The sequence below is a fragment of the Neophocaena asiaeorientalis genome, unplaced genomic scaffold (genome assembly GCF_003031525.2).
Source record: "Neophocaena asiaeorientalis asiaeorientalis breed wild unplaced genomic scaffold, Neophocaena_asiaeorientalis_V1.1 scaffold593, whole genome shotgun sequence".
In the NCBI taxonomy this organism is placed as follows: Eukaryota; Metazoa; Chordata; class Mammalia; order Artiodactyla; family Phocoenidae; genus Neophocaena; species Neophocaena asiaeorientalis.
In genome coordinates this window covers 616,200-635,645 of record NW_020174701.1, presented here as the reverse complement: position 1 = coordinate 635,645, position 19,446 = coordinate 616,200, and the positions used below count along the sequence as shown (strand labels likewise).

The 19,446-nt window shown below is 57.0% G+C and overlaps 1 protein-coding gene across 1 annotated transcript in view; it reads right to left on the bottom strand.

Annotated features, from left to right (window-relative positions):
• RALB (RAS like proto-oncogene B) overlaps positions 1-8,563 on the bottom strand; it is a 53,122-nt gene extending 44,559 nt beyond the window's left edge. Inside the window, exon 1 of the mRNA XM_024759182.1 lies at positions 8,542-8,563. The gene's annotated coding sequence lies outside the window, so the exon portion shown is untranslated. The remainder of the gene's footprint in view (positions 1-8,541) is intronic.
• Positions 8,564-19,446: the final 10,883 nt, after the last annotated feature.

Below are 19,446 nucleotides of genomic sequence, written 5' to 3'. Positions count from 1 at the left end.
GCATTTGCATCGTCCAAAACGAAAGCCTGAAGTCTTAGGTCAGGGCAAGTATTTAGCATGGAGTGACAAGTAGCATGGAGTGACTTATCCGTCCCCGGGAAAAGGTCCCGACTCCTGAGTTCTCACTTGGAGTCCTCCTCCAAAGCCTGGGGAACAGCCCCAAGCCTCCCCTTCCTTGCAGCCTTTCGCTGGCAGCTACCAACAAAAGCCCCTGGTGCTCACTTATTCCTAAACGTGTTCAAAATCTTGCCTTTGGTGTTCAGTTTAGTTACTGTCACTGAAAAACACTGTTTTATCAAGGGCTTCTCTCTCACCGTTACCACCTTCCTATGTGGTCTCTACGGACCTAGCCAGGCAGCAGGAACTAACCAGACGACATCCCAGCAGTTGCCCTGCAGAAGCCCCGTAATTAGGTGGAGGAGCTTTCCCCTTCCAAAAGAGGCGGATCCACTTGGGACGCACATTAGAAAACAATGATTCCTTGCTAGTTTGAGTTCTTGAATCAGCTGCACTTATCCTTCTGCCATCATAGCTTACCAAGAGTTGTCCCCCAGAAATGAGGGCAAGTCTGTCTTGCCATTAAGTAATAAGTCTTCATCGTTGTGGCTCAACCCACCACGTGCCAGCTCATCCTCTCCCCTTCCCACTCTGGGGACACACATGCTCTGTGGTTCCACAGTAACCACCACCAAGATCCAGTGCTGACCTCCAGGTAACCAGAGCAAAAGTCCCGCAGGGTGACAGCGGCAAAGCCCTCGAGGGTGAGCGAAAATGAGCTCCGAGTATCTGGATTCTGTGCTGAGCTCTCTCCAACGTGAAACACTAGCCATGGTCTCCCAGGAAGCCAGCCCCCTCTAACAGCATGAAAACAATCCTCTCTCCCAGCCCAGCCGTGCTCCTGAGCTGCAGATGCACGAGCCCCACGGAGCCTAGCTCTAGGCGGCTAGGTGGACACACGGACAGACACAGAGGACGCAGGGACACACAAACTTGAGCTAGGAGGAGGGATGAGGAAAGAAGTGATGCTGGCTGTGTAGGGGAGTGAACCTTGCCACCCCAAAATGTGTCTCTTCGCCTTGCACATTATTTTGAGCTAAATACAATCAAGGCCTAAAAGACTTCGACCCTCCCCCTAACTAACCGCCTGAAGAATTTAGATGGAGGGCCTGTTCCGGGAAGAACTATCGCTGCAGAAAACCGTAATATAATAACATGAGTGAGGGGTGGTCGACGGGGAAAACTAGCAAGGCCCGTGCGATCACAGAGCACCTCCGTGTCCCAATGGCCCTGCACAGCCCAGCAAACATCTGTTTATCAAACATTTGCTCATTTGCTTCTTTCATCTGCCTGTAAATTGCCTTCGTCCCCTTTGAAGGCCAACCCCACCCGTTCTCCTCCTGGATGGCGCCTAAGCTTCACCTGCGTGACTTGTGCTGGGCCCGTGTTCTTAGGGAGCCCCTGTATGTACCTAATTACAGTCGACTTCCCCTGTGAATCTGCCCTGCCTCTAGTTAATTCTTAGGCCAGCCGGGAGAACCCAGAAGGGGCCGGGAAAGTTCCTCCCCAGGAGCTGGGTGCGCCGCGGGCACTGGCCTCTGCTCTCTCCCGCCCGCGCGCAGCCCATGCTGCTGCGCTTCCTCCCTTTCTAGACGAGGCCCCTGGGCACAGAGGACCAAGGCGGAGAGCCCGAGGTCAAGCCCGGCCGGAGCTTGGCCTTGAACTGGCTCTGCTCTTGGCCTAGGGCAGCCAGAGCATTCCTGGCGGCCTCCCAGCTCGGAGCAGGCGCCCCAGGCCTCATTCACCGCCTGCCGGCTGCCGGGGGAGGAGTTGGGCTGCACCTCCGCCCCTGCCCCGCCCCCTCCGGCGGCTGGGTTGCCCCGCCCCTCAGCCACTGTCACTCTGCCCCTCCCCCGCTCCGTGATTCTTTTCGTGAGCCGCCCTTTTTTTATACTGTGCTTTTCTTTTTTTATGGACAGCCCATCTCATCCCTGCGTCCGCTCCAGAGAGCAGGGCAAGGCTGAGGGGTCAGAGGGCTGAGGAATGTGGGGTGGCCAGTGGGGGATAAGGGACCCCTCAGCCAGGGGCCCCTGCTTTGGAAGGAAAGGAAAACTACCACCAGTAAAGTCAGCCCCGCCCCCCAGCCCCTACTCCCTCCTCCAGCAGCAAGACCACTAAAACATGAGTTTTAATTCTTTACAACAGCCAAGAAGAAGCTGGGTAGACAGGAACAAGGTTAAAGTGGCAATGAGGTGAGCATGGCCCCCAGGGCTGGGAAAGCTGCAGGTTCCCATGGAGGCCGGGTCCCTGCTAGGAAAGCCCCAGAAGGATGGGGTGGCGACCTCCTCCCACAGCCCTCGCAGGTGGCACATCCCGCAGGACACTCAGGCCCGGAAACCGCAGGAAGCAAGGCGGGCCCCAGGGGGCTGCACAGCCCCACAGCACGATGGCAAGGGCCAGCCGGCCTGCCCACACCTCACACAGGTAGGAGACGAGGCCCAGACTCAGGAGGCCGCAGGGGTGGGTTTGAGCCCACAAGGAGCCTCTCGGCTGAGACTGGGGTCCAGCCCGTCCCCCCGCCGCACTTCGCCACGTCCCAGGCCGAGCAGTTTACAGTGGGTTCTCAGCATGTCTCATGTCGCACAGTCCAAGAGGGAGGTGTGATTTCCAATTCACAGGTAGGTCAGTGAGGCTGAGAGGCAGACCAGGCCTCAAACCAGGTGTGCCTGACGAGTCCACACTCTTTATCCCAGTCCCATGGCTGCAAGGCTGTGTGAGTGACCTTGGACAAGTCACCTCCCCTCTCTGGACCTCGGTCTTCTCCGTCTCGTGAGAGTCTCAAGTCTCTGCCAGGCACCAGCTGTCAGGGAAGAGTGCTTCTCGGGCCCTGTGCTCTGCGCCTCCCGACGGGCACCCGACAAGGCGGAGGCCATGCCTCTGGCAGCGCCAGCACAGCTCCCTGCTCTCGAGGCCCCTCAGACTCCTGCCCCACCCCGTGTTCCTGCTCCCACCTCATCACAGCCTAAGCCCTCTCTAGGAGTTTCCCTGGAGGAGTGGCTGCCGTCTAAAGGATGAGGCCAGGGACTTCCCCGGTGGTCCAGCGGTTAAGACTCCGCACTCCCAATGCAGGGGGCCTGGGTTCGATCCCTGGTCAGGGAACTAGATCCCGCATGCCGCGGCTAAGACCCGGCGCAGCTAAATAAATAAATAAAATAAAATAAAGGGCGGGCTAGAGAATCTCTCCCCAGATGACCTATTGCTGAAACACGGGAGACTGGGTCCTTTTGTTCATATCTGATGGCTGTCATCAGCCACTCACATTTAAATATTAATTCCTTTAATCCCTCCTACAGCTGAGATGTTATGCAAAGTGCCTGCTACAGTGTTTGACCCATAGTAAGCCTCAATACTTGTTAATTAACGGACGGATGGACTGATGGATGGGTGGGCGGCCGGATGGATGGATGAATGGATGAATGGATGGGTGGATGGATGAGAGAATGGTTGAAAGGATAGGATTAGGAGGCTGTAGGACAAGGCAGTGGCATTCACTGAACTGGAGACGCGTGGTGAGGCCGATGTGAGGTGGTCGACACACAGCAGAAGGTACGTGGCGGCCACAGGGCTGCGTCTGGAGGCACTGGTACAGCAGGAGGCGGGGAAGGCACATGCAGGGACCGGCGTGCCAGGTCGGGAGCGCAGGCCCCCAACGTGCTGACAGCACCAGTCTCCCACTGCAGGCTCCGTGTGGCACGCAGAGCAGTCAAGCACACGGCCCATCTTACTCACGCCTGGCGATTAGAGACCCTGCTGTCAGCCTGGTCAACTCACACTGGGTAGCGGCTTGACCCAAGGCCACCGCGTATGTCTCAGCAGAGCCGTGACAGGCTGGGCCCTGGCCTTGATGACCAATGCCGGCAGGCCCCTGACCTGGAACACCCAGACCACCTCCCTCAGTGGACAACGGCCGAGACTACTAAGGTGGCCACATCGACTACAGCTGCAACACTGCAGGTATATTTATACTACAGGTTATTCACTGATGACCACAATTCAGATTCAGTTGGGCCTCTTGTATTTTTATCTGCAAAATCTGACAAGCCTGCCCAAGCCCAGGGATCTCTGGTTGGGCAAATATCAGTGGCCCACACCCACCAACGTTTTCAAAGGCCCAGCTGCTGGGCTTGCCCAGAAGGGAGGTGAGGGTGGTCGGCCCAGACAGAGGGACCCCCCGGCCCAAGGCATGCGAGTGTCCCCCCAGCAACGACAGCGGGGCTCACATGAGATGGTGTGTGGCAGCCCTACCCCTGGGGGGGCATGGGGGAGGAAGTGCCCCTCCAGGCCTTATCCAGTCCCACCCCCTCCTCTAGGAAGCCTCCCCATGACTCAGGCCTCTCTGATCTGTGCACACATTTTCACCACCAAGTACACGTTCTCTTCTGCTGTCCTGGGGGCGTGAGGAGCCCCAGCAGGCCAAGTGCCGGACGCTGCAACCCAGCATGAACAGTGGAGCAGCTCCCACCCGTAACACAAAGATGACTTAAATCCCGGCCTGCCACAGCCTGGCCGAGGGCCCTTGGGCAAGCTGTGTCATGGCTCTGAGCCTCAGTTTTCTAAGTATTTTTATTCATTTACTTATTTGGCCGCGCCGTGCGGCATGTGGGGTCTTAGCCTCCCAACCAGGGATGGAACCCGCGCCCCCTGCAGTGGAAGCACGGAGTCTCAACCGCTGGACCGCCGAGGAGGTCGTGAGCCTCAGCGCTCTTGCCTGCAGGAGAAAGTCAGCTCACACAGGATGCTGGGGATTAAATAATGCGACGCCAACCTGGCCTGCACGGGCCCTTTGGTTCACATCCGTCTCCTTGACTTGGTTTCGCTTTGAATTCATTTATTATTATTTTTTAAACTGTGGTAAAATACACAACATAAAATTCACCATCTCAACCATTTTCAAGCGCCCGGTTCAGTGGCATTAAGCACGTTCACATGGTTGTGCAACCATCTCTGAACTCTTTTCATCTCGCAAAACTGAAACTCTGTCCCCATTAAACAGTAACTCCCCAGGCCCCCTCCCCGCCCACCCCTGGCAACCACCCTTCTGCTTTCTGCCCCTAAGGATCTGACTACTCCAGGGGCCTTGTATAAATGGAATCATACAGTATCTGTCTTTTTGTGACTGGCTTGTTTCACATCACTTAATGTCCTGAAGGTTCATCCATATAGCATGTGTCATATGTATATACATATACATATATACACACATATAAGATTTTGGTCATCCATTCACCCGTCAGTGGACACTTGGGGGTGCTTTCACCTTTTGGCTATTGTGGATAATGCTGCTATGGATACGGGCAGGCAAATATCTTTGAGATCCTGCTTTCAAATTTTTAGGGTGTATACCCAGAAGTGGAATTGCAATCATATAGTAATTCTATTCTTAACTTCTTGAGGGCCCTCCACAATGTTTTCCACAGTGGCTGCACCGTTTTACATTCCCACCAACAGTGGGCAAGGGTTCCAATCTCTTCACATCCACATCCACACTTATTTTCTGCTTTTCATAGCAGCCATCCTAAGGGGTGTGAGGTGGCAGTTCCCCCTGTTTCTGGACCCCGCTCCCAGCAGGCAAATCGTGGGTATTAGAGCCGTGATTCTGTCCTGAGCTTCCTTCCGTGGTCCTCTGGGTCCCTGGGAGGCAAACGGGCTGTTTCTCTCCCTGCGGGGGACCTTGAGCCTGTGGCCCCCGGGGATTATTTACAGCTGGGGCCACCTCAGTCCACCCTCTTGGGCAGGCTCAGGATAGGCCCTCTGGGGGTGGGGGCAGAGGGCAGGCGAGGGGCGCGGCTTCTCCCCGCCGGGTGAGCGCGGCCCCCGTGGCCTTCCCTGCTGGCGCCAGAGCCGAGCCCCGCCAGGACGCACCGCCCTGCGACTGCCACGATCAGGGCCCCATGGCACCGGCTGCCCTGCCAGCTCCCAGCACTGACTCTGCTTCTGTTCCACGTCCCCAGGAGAGGCCGTCCCTCTCCCCCTGGAGCTGGGCTCCCACTGCCCCACCCAAAGGCAGCATCGGTGGCGGCCGGAAACCCCACCGTGAGGACACCGTCTCCCGAAGTCCCCAGCACTCGTGCTTGATGCCTGGAAGCCGCCCCTCACTGACTCAGCGGCAGGCACCACCGCGAGGTTGGCGTGTGGACGTGGGAAGCGCTGACGGAGGGAAGGCCCGGGATGACCCAGGCCTGTGTGTATCCTGCTGTTTCTCCCACCAAAGGGGACGCCCCATCACCACCTGCTGTGTGACCCTGGGCAAGCCCCCTCACCTCTCTGAGCTTCTCCTCCCACGTGAGAAGGCTAACACCTGAATCCCAGGGGCACCGTGCAGCCCGGCAGGACAACGTGGGTCACACTCGCTGCACCCACCTGCAGACCATGATTTCATGCAGAATTCCCCCTCCTCCCAGCCCTGTCCCCAGCTGCCAAAATCCCAGCTACATGCAGACCCTCTGGAGAGGAAACAAAGCACTGGACTAAAAGGACAACAGCCTTCCTTTTCTGCCTGGGGCTAGCTGTCCGCAGCTCCACCTCTACTCCACCCTTTCTTTGTGTTTGAAACACAAACAGCGGGGCCAAGGGCGGTTTCCTTCCAGGACCCCCTCCTCCCTCCAGAAATTCCCCAGTGGCTGCCAAGCTCAGTGATAAGACAAGTGAACCATTTCAGAAGGGGGCCAGCACATTTCAGAATGTGGAACAGAGGCACGGCGTCTCCTGTGGTCCCTCCCGCCCCGAACCTTTAGAGCCACAGGTCACCTGGGCCACACACCCATCAGCATGTAACCTCCTGGAATGCGCTGAGATGGGGGACAGATAACCTGACGGGTAGAGTCGGTCACCTCCTCCTGCCGCCGCCCTCAAATCCTGACATCTAAACTATGGGGGGGGCGGTGACATCATCGGGCGCCCACTGAACACCCGGAGATGCCGGCACTCGATAAGCATTCATTGCACAACGACATGCCGACCACACGCTAGTGGCCAGGCATCGTGCTGGTATTCAGGTGCCCTCGTGGGGCACAGGGAGGGGGGCCCGGGGAAGGCGAGGCCGGCTGTGCCCCCTCCCCTCGGCCCCACGTGGCTGGTGCTCAAAGCTCTGCTCACTTGAAGCTAAGGGAGCCGCGAGAGCAGAGGGAAACGGAGCGGAAGAGCGAGTCCAGAAAGGAGCCGGTGCCCAGCAGACAGACAGACAGACAGGGTGTCGGCGCAGAACTGGAGTCCAACCCGAAGACATGGGAGGGCACAGGGGAAGGAAGGCTGGGGTCCTGAGGAAGGAGACGGATGGGCCCCTAGGCCGGACACCTGGGCTTTGTCACGGGGAGCAACGCTGAGGCTCGGGTCTCACCCACACGCTCCAAGGACAAAGCTGGTGGCAGAAGCCGAGCTCTGCTTAAGTACAGAGATGAGGCGCCCTCTCCTGCGGTCAAGGAAGACGTGCTGCCTGCACTCGCGTACGAAGGCCCCTTGGGGGTCGAGAGGGAGGGGCCCAACCCCATAATAAGCGTGGACACGCACCCACAGGCCTCTGCACCGGGATCCCTCGCAGCAAAAAGTCACGCACGCGTGTGGGGAGGGTCCTGGGACCAGTCAGGTGTGAGAAAAGAAAGGAGATAACTGGCCAAAGGTAAACAAAGGCCAGAAGGCCTGTCCTATAGAAGGGACTTAAATCGCCTCCTTGCTGAGCCCCTCAGCAGAGAGGACGCCCACACCTTTCTCTCTGGGTGTGTATTTCCGCCCTGCTTCTGTCTTAAATTAATAAACTGCTTCTCTGCGTGGTGCTCTCCCATAGGCTGTGCTGTGTCTCTAATAAGAAACTTCGTACCTGTTTCTGCAGTTTTTGCCTCCTTGAAACACTCTTGCTTTCAAACGGGGGAAAGAGCCAAGGCCATGGTGCTCGAGCCTCCAGCCCCGGGTGGGCTCGGCTAGGATCCCTGGTTTTCATCCCAGCCGCCCAGCTCCAACTCCTGCACCGGGAACTCAGAACTCGCTTCGGGACCGCTCACCACTGTCCCCCGCCGAGGTCACACCCACGAGCTGCCCCCAGCTCCGGCCCTCGCAAGCTCGCCACACACCCCACGCCTGCCGATGCCCGGAAGCCCCGCAGCCCTGCCCCTCAGCCGCGGAGCACGCGGAGGGTGACGGGGAAGCAGGGACCGTCTGCCCGGCAAGCGAGGAAGGGTGCCAACCCACCCACAGGTAACGAGCTCCTGACACAGAGGCCCCCGTTACGATCTGGGACCCCACAAGTCAGGCTCCCTGTGCTTGTCCCTGAGCCTTCAGAGGGCAGCCCCAGGCCCTGAGGCCTCAAGGAGGCCGGGCAGCAAGGGCACCCCGCCTCCGCCCCGCAGGGCCCTCCCAGGCTCCTGGCTCTGTGTCTGGCGGGTGGCACCTAGGCCCTCACCTTGACCACGTGATGCGGCAGCCAAGGAACTGCCTGGGGGTGCAGGGCGCTGTCGCTCGGGGCGCGAGAAAAGCGGGACTGGGGGAACTTACCGAGGAGGCACAGCTGCCGGGAGAGCCCCGGCCCGGCTTCACCCACCGCACTCGGCAGGCGGGCACGGCGGCGGGGGAACGGGTCCCGGTCCCCCTTGGTGGCGGCAGCCCCAGCGCACACCCTGCACCTTCTGTCTCACAAGAGATTGGAGGTTTGCCCAAACCACCGGCAGACGGATTTCCCCACCAGCCCACACTAACTGCTTGTTGGATTCTGCAACCCAAAGTGCCGAGTCAGAGCTCCTGGGTGTCCCATGACGGCTCCGATGGCGAGGCTGTGACCCTGAAGCCGGAACCGTCAGGCACCTGGGCTGTGCCCACCTGTGTGATGAGCCTGGGCGAGCAGCCCTGGGGGCCGGGCTGACAGCTTCCGCGCTCAAGGAGGCTCTGTGGGACGGGCGGACACTCAGCCAGCCCCACAGCTGTGTTCCGGGTTGTCTGCCTGCAGGAAGAGCCGAGGCTGCCCGCGGCTCTGCTCTGCTCCTGCGATGGCCCCGCCGGCCCCGACAGTGCCTCGTGCCATCAGCTCCAGGCTGGCAGAGTCAGGCCCAGGGGGGCAGAGCCGCCTGCTGCCCACCCTTCCCTCCTCCTGGGAGGAAGGAATGCATCAGGGATTTTAGTAACGTTTTCCTACATCACGCTTGGAACACAGTAGGCGCTCAGCAAACGGTACTTTCTCCTCACTGGGTGGAAGGAGGCTGTGCGCCGAGACCCTGGAGCTGGCCCACCTGTGCCCACCGGCCCTGCTGCCCCAACGTCTGAGCTGAGCAAGTCCTGTCCGCTCTGAGCCTCGGGACCCCCGAGGGTCTGGATGCAGACAACGATCCTACCTACTCCCCAGCCTGCAGCTGTCCCGGCTCAGCATACAGGCCACGCAAGTGTTCACTATGATTTACTTAAGAGAGGAATCCAGCTGCGTCCAAAGGAGGGGTTCAGACAAAACAAAAGCTTGAGAATACTACCAGCCATGAAAAAGAATGAAATAATGCCATTTGCAGCAACATGGATGGACCTAGAGATTCTCATACTAAGTGAAGTAAGTCAGACAAAGACAAATACCATATGATATCACTTATATGTGGAACCTAAAATATGACACAAATGAATTTATCTATGAAACAGACTCACAGACACAGAGCACAGACTTGTGGTTGCTGAGGGTCGGGGGCGGGTGAGGGAGGGAGTGGGAGTTTGGGGTCAGCAGGTGCAAATTGTCATCTGTAGGATGGATGAACAACAAGGGGCTCCTGCAGAGCACAGGGAACTTTATTCGATATCCTGTGATAAACCATCATGGAAAAGAACATGAAAAAAATGTATATATATGTGTAACTGAATCACTTTGCTGTGTAGCAAAAATTAACACGACACTGTAAATCAACTACACTTCAATAAAATAAATTAAAAAAAACAAAAGCTTGAATCCAGCCTTAGGGGTGGGGACATGGGCGCCCCGGCCCCCCACCCTCTCCAATGCCACCTAGAGACGGGGTCCTGGCTCTGAGGACAAAAGATAACCCCGCGCGTGAGCACACACACACACACACCCACACCGCCCCCCCCACCTGCCGCCCGGCTCCCTCGTGGATCCACCACTGCAGAATTGTCCCCGTTGCACAAGGGCGTCAGGGTTTAGCACGGACCCAAACAATACGTAATTTTTCCCACCAAAGAGGCAATAAAATCCCACTCCCTTCTCCAAAGCTGCATACAAAATGCTGACCTTGACAGAGGTCAGCACATGGCTTCTACAAGACCTCTTTCCACAAGAGAGAAAGGGATCATACTGGAGTGGAAGCATTGCAGCTGGCAGCCAGCACGCCCCGGACTCTGTCCAAGGGAATCCGTGGATGGAGGTTGAAGGCGGCACGACTGCTTTCTAAACAGAAGGGTGGCCGACAATCCTTGGCATGGCTTCCCACACGCCAGGACTGGCCCAGCGCTTCCGAAGCCTGCCCTCTGCCAGTCCCACAGCTGCCCTCCTGGGTCCTAGCATCGTCCCATCTAACAGTAAAGAGAACAGAGGTGCGATGACCGAGCTGTGTGCCTGAGGTCTTGCAGCCAGTGAGCAGCAAAGCGGGGATCCGGACCAGGGCCGCCCCACAGAAAACCCAGCCTTAGGCTCACAGCGCTACCCCACAAAGAGAAGCTGCCCCAAGGGCACTAGGCCGGGAAGCAGCCCGGCCAGCAGACAGGAGCGGTGGCAGGATAAGCACAGGGACCCACAACAGCGGACGAAGGAGCTGGAAGAAGCAGGGCCCCAAACCATGCCCTTCGCCAGCTCTGCTGAGGGTGTTTGCTTTTCGGGAGGAGGAAATGCAGCTTGATGCCAAGGCCTGCTCCGTGTGCTGAGAAGCCAGACCCAGCCCGGGTCTGAGGCCCTGTTCTCCCCGCCCCACCTCCTCTGGTCCCCGTGTTCAGGTGGAAACGAAGGGGTGATTCCATCCAGACTTCTCCACCGGAAGATGGGGACGATGCAGCTGCCGCTGCAGAACCTCGCTCACGGGAAGCCGGCAAAGTCTGCTCTTTGGATCTGCGCTACCCAGGACAGATACGGGAATTTCACATCCCGGCCAAGCTCACAGGAAAAGGGGAAAAACCAGCTCTCCCCGCCAGCCCAGCCACTAACCTCACCCAGCTCGCTGCTCCGGGCAGCCGTGACTGCGATGGGTGAGCAGGTCTCCCAGTACGCGGGGCCCTGGGGGGGAGGGGCAAGGGCCCCTCCCAGCACTGCCTGTATTATGATGTCAGAAAACAGGTTCTCATCCACCGCCCTGTGTATTCGCCCGAGGTCAAAACATACTTTTTTTAATGGTGAGAAATTGATTATTTAGGAAATGATTCCTTAAAGCCAACTTCTCGATCCACCAAGGTCATGTGACTTTCCTCTGCTGTTAAACTTCACTGTAATAAAATGACAGGAAAAAACAAACAAGCAAGCAAACAACTTCTCACCAGCTGTTTGGCAGAAACCCTCTGGGTTTTTCCTGGCTGTGTGTCCGACTTAGCGCTAGTGTGGACGGTGCTCTGTCTTCTCCCTGAGCTATTGTGCAGACAGGGCAGTGAAGGGCAGGGACCCCGGGGCCACAGCCCGGCCGTGGCCCTGGTCAGACACTCGGTCAGTGTCCACCCGGAATGTGAGCGCCCCCTCCCCATGCGAATAAACCGCGGTTCTTCTTACTCTGTCACTGCCATGGTCATCGGTATCGTATTTAACAGTGAAAACTGTTTTCCTGCCTCTTGCTCCCGAAGACCCTCTCAGCCCAAAAGGGGAAAACTGGGCCTTCTATTTACTTCCAAATGCGTTCATGTTTGTTGTTAATTAAGAAAAAACATCCTAGGTGTTCTTCGTACCTCCGCTCCCCACACACCCCAGCATCCCAACGGGTAATTGATGGCGTTTCCTTCGTGGATACATCTGTTGTGGTGGCCCTGATGGCCAGTAAAACCATTTTACTGAGCTTTTTTAAATCATCCACTTAGAGACTGTAAAGTAAAACCTCTTTCCCTCAACCCCCTGCTCCATAAAATCACTTGGAGTTCAAGAAATTATCTGTCTTCATGGGGGAAATCTGCTAATGCTGGATTTGCAATAGGAATTCATTCTGTGAGCAGTAATTCACCGCCCCGAGGGCTCCCTAGATAAAGCCGGGAAGTTTACAGCGGTTAGGGGCAACATGGAACGAGCCTCAGCGACAGGTAAGTAATTTTATGTTCTTAAAAGGGAAAAATCTAAGACCAGCCGGAACCCTGCAGAATTTCATTTTCTTTGCTACACGAGAAGGAAGGGATTGCTTGGGCTCGGTTTTGATCCTGTAACGCATCTCCAAGCCTAAATATGTATTTTCCATTTAGATTCAGATATTTCGTGGTGAGAAAGCAGCACTGGGCTCAGAGGTTGGCTGTTTCCTCTCCTTGAACCACCTCCAGGGCTGGGCACTGGGCGGGGGCTAGAGATTTATTCCTAGACTTAGTGGTCCCGCCTCGTGGTCTCATCACCTGAGTCAGCAGCAGGTGAACCGTCCCGTCTCTGATGAAAGCAGGAGGTGAGCTCTGGACCAGATGCACGGACGCCAGACCCCCACAGAGGCGGCATGGGGCATTTGGTGGGAAAAGAAATACAGACCCTCAGGGCTAAGACGACATTTCAGGGGCCATTTGGCCGAGGGTTCTGAGAGCCTGCTGCACGCTGGAGTCCTCTGGGGAGCTTTGAAAAAGTTCGGATTCCAGCTGCTGCCCCCCCAGAACTCTGATTTGGGGAGTCTGGGTTGAGGTTGAGTCAGCAGGGCTGCGTTGGGACCTGAACTTGGAGACTTCTGTCCTGCCCTGGCCCCTTAACTGGTAAAGCAGACCTGGGCCCAGGGTGGAGAAGTGAATTAGTTGCCAGTCATCTGGGTTAGTTATTTAACTAACAGAACTGAAGTTCTCCTTTAGGTGATAGAGGAAGTAGGGGTGTGTGTACAGATACTGGTCATGGACCGGATGTGCCAGCCCTACACCTCCGTCTTCCCACCTCCATCCCATGAGGCTAACATTACCATCCCCGTCCCACCGAGGAGAAACCCAAGCCTCACAGGCGCTGGGTCGTCTGCTTGAATGACATAGCTGGGATTTGAATCCAGGCGGTCCCTTCCGTGACTCACCTGAAATACCCCAGGGCAGGCGTCCCCGACCTCCGTGCCGCGGACCGGTACCGGTGGGCAGCCTGTTAGCAGCCGGGTGGCACAGCAGGAGGTGAGCGGCGGGCGGGCGAGCGAACATTCACCTGCCACTCCCCATTGCTCCCCGTGGCTCGCATCACCGCCTGAACCATCCGTGCCCCCCTCACCGTGGAAAAACTGTCTTCCACGAAACCGGTCCCTGGTGCCGGGAAGGTCGGGGACCGCCGCCCCAGGGGCCTCCCAGCATCGGTCTAGTTCCAGGCTCTGTTCCAGCTTCCTGCCCCCATCACCCAACCTTCACCCTACGGCGTACTCCCAGTGCTTCTTTATTTCTCATTTTCAGCTGACTTTTAGTCCCTTTCAGCCCAGGGACCTCTGGACGGCTCTCTGGGTGTGCCGTGTCTGTGCCCTCTGCCTGTATGACGGAGTAAACAGTCCTTGGGGCCAAGGCCGCGGGCCTGGCACTTACCAGTCCTAGAGGCGACCACAGAGGGGGTACGCGTGGACGGCCTGAAGCCCGTGTGCGGGGCCAGGCTCAGTGCCACATCCCCCGGGGAGGCATCTGCGCGGGCACGCAAGCCCACGACGCCCCTGAGGCAGCCGTGGGCCAAGCGGTCAGATGAGGCCAGAGAGATTGGCGGAGGCTGATCCACCAGGCCTTGAAGGGCAGGGGGGCGCTTGGCTTTGGTCCTGAGAAACGAGAAGCCACTGAAGCTGTGCAGCAGGGACACCACACCCTGTGACCCCGTGTCCCCCTGTGCCCCCCATGCCAGACTGACAGCCTTCTAAAAGCAGGAGCCCCCTGTGGTTCCTGGGGTGACTGCAGGGCCTGGCTCTGAAGGACAGGCAGAGGCACTTCTTGTGTTTACTGGTTTGTTTATTATTGTTTGCTACTTCACACCAGTCAGTGAAAGAATGAGAGGCACCCAGGGTGAAATCGTGACCCAAATTTGACAGTCTTGTTTCTGCCCCGGTAAAGACAGCATCCATCCACGACACACCAGCCCGCAATTTACAACAAATCCAGGTGAGAGCAGGAGTGAGGGCTATCTCAGCATCACAGAGGACTCTTTGGCCGAGTAAATTAATAGCGTACATGAGACTGGAGAAGGCTCGGATGACACGTGCAAACTGTTGAAGATATCGAGGTGTGCCAATTTATTTATTTAAATATTTATTTATTTTTATTCTGGTTGCACCGGGTCTTAGTTGCAGCAAGCAGGCTCCTTAGTTGCAGCATGTGGGATCTAGTTCCTGGACCAGGGATCAACCCTGGGCTCCGTGCACTGGGAGGACAGTCTTAACCACTGGGCACCAGGGAAGTTCTGGTGGTGCCAATTTAAGTACAAACGGTGGATGCTTGAGCGGCCTACCATTTGTTGAACAACATTCCATCATTCAGGAAGCTTCTAACCACAACCACAAAAAAGAGTTTGAACTAATAAAGTTTAACTCCTGGGACTTCCCTGGTGGCGCAGGGGACACGGGTTCAAGCCCTGGTCCAGGAAGATCCCACATGCCGCGGAGTAACTAAGCCCGTGTGCCACAGCTACTGAGCCCGTGTGCCACAACTACTGGAGCCCGCACACCTACAGCCCGTGCTCCGCAACAAGAGAAGCCACCGCAATGAGAAGCCCGCGCAGCGCACCGAAGAGTAGCCCCTGCTCGCTGCAACTGGAGAAAGCCCACAAGCAGCGACGAAGACCCAACGCAGCCAAAAATAAATAAATAAGGTTTAACTCTATTCGGATTAAATTAAATTAAATTATCCCAGGGCTCAGTTTATGGGTTCCTAACATTTGGAGGTCACTGTGATTGACCCCAGTAAACCACTGACCGCACACACACATGTCAAAGCCATTCCTAGTTTTCAGTTGACGTTCAATCTTATGCAGCCTGACACCTGAGTCTACCTTTGATTTCGGCCTTTTTACCTCGTTAACGTTAATTCTTCACCTCTGTGGAGTTTCCCAGCCCGAAAGCACTCGGCCAGCTGCTGCCAGTACAGGCAGATTCGCACCAACTCTGTTTCTGCAAAGATGACACAGAAGAAAGAAAAAAAAAAATCAACCTCCAAAAACACTAGGCTTTATGTGTCAAGGGTCTTTGGAATATTCATTTCTTCAGTCTGGCAATTCGATTTCCGGGAATTACCTGAAAGAAATCATCTGAGTGCAAAGGAAGCTGTGTCGAGTAAGAAAGACCACAGAAAAGAACACAAATTACCCCAAGACACAGCAAGGGACTAGGAGAGGATGGCAGGCAACCCCGGGAGGCAATGTGCAGCCGTTACATAGGTGCTCATAAAGATGTGTTTACGGGCAACTGAGACGTGCTTCTCTTTGTGGTATATTTCATCACACTGAAGACACCTCGAGCAAATGCTGTAACCGAATTTATTTGAAATTGAATGCAAAGTCTTCTGGAGTTGGCAGTGCCCCCAGGTGACCGTCAGAAGCAAACAGGACCCCTTTGGAAGAGCTGAGTTTCAACACAGGCTAACGGCGCCTGTAAGACACCATCGGTGCATGATCCAGAGACGTGTAAATAAGTGAGTCACAGAATTCGTGTTAAACCAAAAAGCAGAATAAAATGGCATGTGGATAATGACATGTCTTTGCAGACGTGACCAGCTGGAAGGAACTACACTAAAATGTTAATATGGATTTTCTGTAGGTAGTAAGACCAGAGTTTTCTCTCTCTCTAAACAACTCTTCACTTTCTGGATTTTCCTAAAGTGAGCATGTATTTAGTGACCATATAGGAAACAGGAGAAACAAAACAGGGTGATGTACGTAAGGAGGGGCTGGTCAGGGAGGGCTTCTTGGAGGAGGTGATTCCTGAACTGGGAAGGGGCCTGCATGGGAGAAGCGGTCGGAGCTGAGCAATGCTGCATCCCATGTCAGGATGGGGCCCAGGGCACAGGGCAGATGCTCGATACATATCTGTTAAATGAATACACTAGTTGAGGAGAAGCTGCTAAAACGTGAGGCTAAGTCTCCAGGGGTCCCAACCAGAGTCTGGGTCTTTAGCGGGGCCATTCTCACCGGACTGAGCGACCGCACAGGCCGGGCTACCAGCGGAGCCAACAGCAGGGCTCAGAAGAAAGTCTGCAGCTACAAGTTCAGCAGAAGACTGTGGTCGCGTATAGTTTCCCCACCTGTGAAATGAGAGTCGCACCTCTGCCACCACACGAGCTTCAGATGACACAGAGCTTTGAAATACTGAGCCCAGCGCAGGTACGAGGGGCTGAGCTGCGCCAAGGTGTCCTCGTGGGAGCCCAGACTCCTCCCTGCAAACCCAGCACCTCTGGGCTCACAAGCTGTTCTGGCCCGCTGCTCAGCACGTGGAAAAGATGCCGCGTCAGCTGCGTCCTTCCTGCCCGCCTGTGCTTTCCTGGACACGTTTACTGTGTACAGGCCTGTGCTAGAAACTGCGGATACGGACATGAAAGATGGGGCCCTGCCCTTGGGAGATGCAGAGGGTGCCAGGGACAGCCGGGCGAGCAAGGAGAGCGCTGTGAGCCCCGGGACTGATCGCACGGCAGGGAGGACAGGCTTCCCGAAGGAGGAAGCCAAGACAGAAACGACAGCCAAGACAGAAACGACAGCCGCCCACGGGGCAGGATCAGTGAGCACATTGTTTCGTTTTACCCTCACAATTTTGTGAGGTTATCTCCATCTCACAGATGGGGGCCGGAGGCTGGGCTGCTTGCCAAGGTCACGGAGCTTAGGGACAGCAGCGCCAGGATTTGCACGCTAGCCTGGGGGATGGGGGACAAGGGGCACTGGGGCGCCGAGGGTGACACAAAGGGCCAGGTGGGCTGCGGCCTCCTTGTGAAGAAGCCGATGTAAGCAAATCCAAATGGGCCTGAAAGGGAAGATGTCCCTGGGCTTTCCGTCCAGGTCACCCCCCTGCCCCAGCCACCTACTTGGAGGACATTCAGCGGGGGGATCCTGCCTCCTGGGGCCAGGGGGCTGTGGTCCCACCCAGACTCCTGTCCTAGTCCCAGCTGCTCAGGGTTGGGGCGGGGGGACTGACCATCTAGCTGGGCCCAACGCAGTCACACGAGTCCTTAAAAACAGAAAAGGCAGGCAGCAGAGAGGCCGCAGGAGGCTGAGCCGGAGAGATTCAACAGTGGGAGAAGGACTCAGCCCAACAGTGGTGGCTGTGAAGGGGTCCCCGACCAGGGATGCGGGTGGCTGAGAGCCATCCTCAGCTGACGGCTGGCAAGGAAATGGGAACCTCAGTCCCACATACAATTCCAGGGAACTGAACTCAGAGAAGCTAAATGAACCTGGAAGCCGATTCCCACCAGAGCCTCCAGAAGGGACCGCAGTCCTCGATTCCGGCCCGTGAGACTCAAGCAGAGAACCCGCTGAGCACCCAACGCCCAGACTCCCGACTCACAGGCACTGTTGTCAGCTGCTACGTTTGCAGCAAGCTGTTACGGCCACAACTGGAAACTGAGAGTCCACCGTGAGGTGGACTCACGGTGAGGTGGTGGGATGGGGACACATCTCACGTCCCCACTCTGACTCAGCATGGCAGGCCTGCGCTGGGGGACCCGGGCACTGACACACACACACACACACACACACACACACACGCTCTGTAAATGAAAGCCTTTACGCTCTGAGGTGTGTGCCAGCCTCACGGGTGGCTGGGTCGCCAGCCCCTGGCACAGAGCAAACAATCTGTTAGCTTTAACGGTCGACATGAAGACAAGGGCAGACACTTCCCTGGCGGTCCAGTAGTTAGGACTCTGCGCTTCCACTGCAGGGGGCCTGGGTTCGATCCCTGGTCAGGGAACTAGGGTCCAGCACGCCTCGTGGCCCGGCCAAAAAAATAAAGAACAAGAGCAGGTCCCTGAGAGACTGGCCACATTAGGGAAAACAGCCAAGGAGAAGCGTCCATGTACAGAAGAGAGGGCCCAGGCCTGGGGGCCCGGGAGAGCTGGCTAAGGGGCCGGCAGACAGCAGCCCTTTCCTTGTGTCCCCACCTCAAACCCGGAAGCGGGCTCTGACCTCTCTCAGGAGGGGGGCAGCAAGGACACATCAGATGGTAAGGGGCCATGGCAAGATGCCCCTCCTGGACGAGGAGAACCAGGCGCCTGAGGATCCGCAGAGAGGCGCAAACACCCTCCAAACTCCCATCTTTGCCACAAAGCCGGCAGCAAAGGCCCTGCAGTCATCTGGCCACAGGATTCCTGCCTGTCTCAACAGGGTCCAGAGGACCTGGCCGGGCCACCATCTCCCTGTGGAGTTGTCAGCCGGCCCCTCCCCTCTGGAGGCTTTACTTCCCCCACTGTGGTAACATTGATATCTCACGTCTTTAAATGCAAAGTGTTTTCCATGTATTCATTCATCCTCGAAACGGTCCCAAGGGCTTCTATTAGCCCACTTCATAGTTGGGTTGGTAGAGGGGTTTGGGATTAAAAATTCTGTTTTAGGGCTTCCCTGGTGGCGCAGTGGTTGAGAGTCTGCCTGCCGATGCAGGGGACGCAGGTTCGTGCCCCGGTCCGGGAAGATCCCACATGCCGCGGAGCGGCTGGGCCCGTGAGCCACGGCCGCTGAGCCTGCGCGTCCGGAGCCTGTGCTCCGCAGCGGGAGAGGCCGCAACAGTGAGAGGCCCGCGGACCGCCAAAAAAAAAAAAAAAAAAAAAAAATTCTGTTTTAGCTGACAAATCCCTTTCTGAAAGGGAACATTAAAAGAAAATCCAAGGTGCACAACAGACATGTTAGAGCGACTCAGGACGGGAGGAAGGGGTTGGGGGTGAGAGGCTGGCACCCCACTCAGCTAACGGTCTCCCCACAATGACTCCCAAGGGGCTCCTCACAAATTAGGGGCCCTGAAGACACGTGTCTGAGATCGGGGCTGAACCCTGAGGCCTCGCAGGGCTCACTCGGCCGGGAATCCCTTCCCGAGAATGCCCGACTGCCCCGGCTGAGGTGAGGGTGGTGAAGCTTTGGGAGAGCGTTGGGAGAGGTCCGCACCCGGCCTCACCAACACCACGTGGATGCCGACTGGGGGAAGCCAGCTCCCGAGACTGGACCGTGGCAGCCCGACGACTGCCGGTGCCCCGCCAGGTGGGGCCCGGCCCCGGAAGCCGAAGCCGTCCTTTCCAGGCACAGCCCCGCACCCCGCTCCGGGCGCAGACCGCACCCACGGGGCCCCCCCTACCCCGGCACAGACCCGCCACCTAACGTGCGCGCGCACGGCCGCCCAGCGCTTTCACAGACAC